This window comes from Cryptomeria japonica, chromosome 2, assembly GCF_030272615.1.
Source record: "Cryptomeria japonica chromosome 2, Sugi_1.0, whole genome shotgun sequence".
NCBI lineage: Eukaryota > Viridiplantae > Streptophyta > Pinopsida > Cupressales > Cupressaceae > Cryptomeria > Cryptomeria japonica.
Window position 1 is genome coordinate 515,342,271 of NC_081406.1, and position 3,224 is coordinate 515,345,494.

Genomic DNA, 3,224 nt, shown 5'->3' on the forward strand with positions numbered 1-3,224 from the left:
GGCAACTTGAAATACTGAGATAGGATTTTGTAGGGACCCCTCTCATGGCTTCGTAGGTTCAAATGGATCATTCACAAGTGCCACAGATTCCGAGTTAGGGCCCGTCAAAGTTTGACAATTTTGAGCACTTAGGGCGCTCGAGGGACGACGCTGGTAGGGTATGACCCCGAGCATTCGATCGAGTGGGGGGGGCAAAATAGGAGCATGCGTAGGGTAATTATGCCTAACTAGACATGTCAGAGCTGACGGTTCGTCATCGCAATGAGATGAATGAGAAATCGACCAGGCGACAACATTCCATTGAGTGAGACTGATGATTTTTTCGCCAACCGAAAAATTGCTGCCCTAATAAAACCATAGGGTAACTTGAAATACTAAGATAGGCTTTTGTAGGGACCCCTCTCATGGCCCCATAGGTTCAAACGGATCATTCATAGGTACCACAGATTCCAAGTTAGGGCCCGTCAAAGTTTGACAATTTTGAGCACTTAGGGCGCTCAAGGGACGATGCCAGTAGGGTATGACCCCAAGCATTCGATCAAGTGGGGGGGAAAAAAAGGAGCATGCGTAGGGTAATTATGCCTAACTGGACATGTCGGAGCTGACAGTTCATCATCGCGATGAGCTGAATGAGAAATTGGCCACACGACAACATTCCATTGAGTGAGACTGACGATTTTTCGCCAACCGAAAAATTGATGCCCTAATAAAACCGTAGGGAAGCTTGAAAAACTGAGATAGGTTTTTGTAGGGACCCCTCTCATGGCCCCGTAGGTTCAAACAGATCTTTTGCAAGTGCCACAGATTCTGAGTTAGGGCCCAGCAAAGTTTGACAATTTTGAGCACTTAGGGCGCTCAAGGGACGATGTCGGTAGGGTATGACCCCGAGCGTTCGATTGAGTGGGGGGGCAAAATAGGAGCATGCGTAGGGTATTGTTCATTAAATGAATTGTATTGTTTATGAATTGTATTGTTTATTGAATGAATTTTATTGTATTGTTGATTAAATGAATTGTATTGTTCATTAAATAAATTGTATTGTATTGTTCATTAAATGAATTATATTGTTCATTAAATGAATTATATTGTTCATTATAAAAACAACACTTACGATGAAATGAAATGAATTGTATTGTTCATTAAATAGCCATTATTAACCATTGTTAATTATTAGAATGAAGATTAAAGATTTCCATGATAACACCACACACAGATGAGCAACAATTTATATGATCGAATATCAACTTCTATATATATAAAAATGTCGAATGATTACAAATGTATGTCCATACACAAATATGGCATAAACACCAACTGAAACAAAATGTATGTCTAAATATGTGAATGTATGTCCATATACAAAATATACATAACATCCCAAAACTATCTATAACATCCTAAGCTGTTGATGGATCATCAAAATCGATCCTCTTCGCCGCACTGCTCGGCTCTGAAGGATCCTACACAAGAAAAACAAACCATGATTAATATAAGTTATATTATATAATTCACATTTAAAAAGTTAACATAAAAAAGAACTATTTAATTGAACTATTCATGTTTACCTCATCTCCACGTTTTCTCTTTAGCTTTCCAGGACTCTTGATGTATGTCTTCGGTAGAGGAGGTATGTTTTGAATATTTTTATAAACAACCTACATATGTTTAGAAACATGACATTGATACAAGTTAGCATATAATTGTCACTAATAATAACAAGTTATATCTACTAATCAAAAAATAAAATAAACACACATCTACTCGAGGCATCTCTTCTTCTTCTTCAAGTATACTGGGTGTAGTCATCAAGGATGTGAAGCCAAGGATTCTCTGTATATATACACAACAAGTATATGAAACTATCAATCTATGTCTAGACATGTATAATCACTATAAGTTATTTAAACTATTCATTCAATCATATTTGCATTCAATTACCTTTCCCTTGTCTCCAATTGCACTACCAGATCCTAGATCACACTGCACCGCACTCGTGCTGCTTGTGCCCTACAAGAGTAAAATAAGATATACATGCAAGTTACTACATAATCTAATTAATACAAATATAAATGATGAGCATGTATGTACAATAAAATAGAAACGACTAGGTGCAATAATATATGTACCATCAAGCTATCGAGGCCAAATGAAATGGCCGACAAGGTGCCCTCCTGAATCTATCTCAACTCATCCTCGGTCATCAACTGTTAAATAGACCATGTAAATAAAAATTAGTACTTAATATTATCTAATTTATAAATATTTAATTAAAATATAACATGAACTGTGAAAATGCAAATCTTACCAATACATCATCAATGTATGATGACGGTGCCTCCTCGCCTCTAGCATGTGAGGACTCCCCAGGGTATCCTCCAGTCTGTGTAATAACCTCTGGTGCATCATGCATCTCATGCACCTTGTAATCTACACTGTCCACAGTAGGATCAACGGGCTGTCCAACTGGACCCAAGCATACGTGCCCACACATGACACAACTATGGGGCACGCATATGTGTGGAGCCAAGGATGACGTGTCACCACCACCCAATGCACCGCTACCATCAAAAGTAGGCTGAGCTACTGACGTAGCCTAAGAAACCAAAAGGCTACTCAAAGAGTGAATAGCCGATATGGTCTGTGAAGCCACCTCACAAATGATATCAGGATGCTGAACTGCAGGTGGGGGATCAATGAGAGGAGGGGGAACATATGGGCCCTGGACTACTCTGACTACGCCAGGTCTATTTTGGGGCATACCTAAACCTACACCCTAGAAAGGTTGGATGTCAAAGTAGTTCACATGTTTCTGTAAAACAAACTCAGCATACAATTTTTTTATGAAATGGAAGGGGATATCAAGATTGTTGTTGGGTTGTTTGTCAAAAACCATCCACCAACGATCCCAAAAGTTTTTCACAATCCCATCATTTGTGCACCATTTGATAGAAAGTTTTATTTTTTTGGGATCTACAGGCTGACTAGTACGGGGATTGACAAACAATGAGGCGATTTCGGCTTTGGATATCTCAAGATCCTTGATATCCTTATACGACAAGCCATCTGCATATTTTTCCTTTATAGAATCTTGCCACAAAAGGGTGGCATCGTGCTCCTCAGTCATGGTTTCCATACCTTTTACAATCGACGTGAGAGGATCAAACAATGGGTTTAGACGAGGGATCCTATGATATACTTCTGCAATCCCCCTCAATTCATTCAAA

At 39.0% G+C, this 3,224-nt stretch overlaps 1 long non-coding RNA gene across 1 annotated transcript; it reads right to left on the reverse strand.

The window, feature by feature from the left end:
* Positions 1-1,753: 1,753 nt before the first annotated feature.
* LOC131873738 (uncharacterized) lies at positions 1,754-2,212 on the reverse strand. The gene is made up of 3 exons (XR_009371639.1): positions 2,127-2,212; positions 1,939-2,007; positions 1,754-1,830 (listed from the first exon to the last, which is right to left on the reverse strand). It is a non-coding gene; the product is annotated as an uncharacterized LOC131873738 (long non-coding RNA).
* Positions 2,213-3,224: the final 1,012 nt, after the last annotated feature.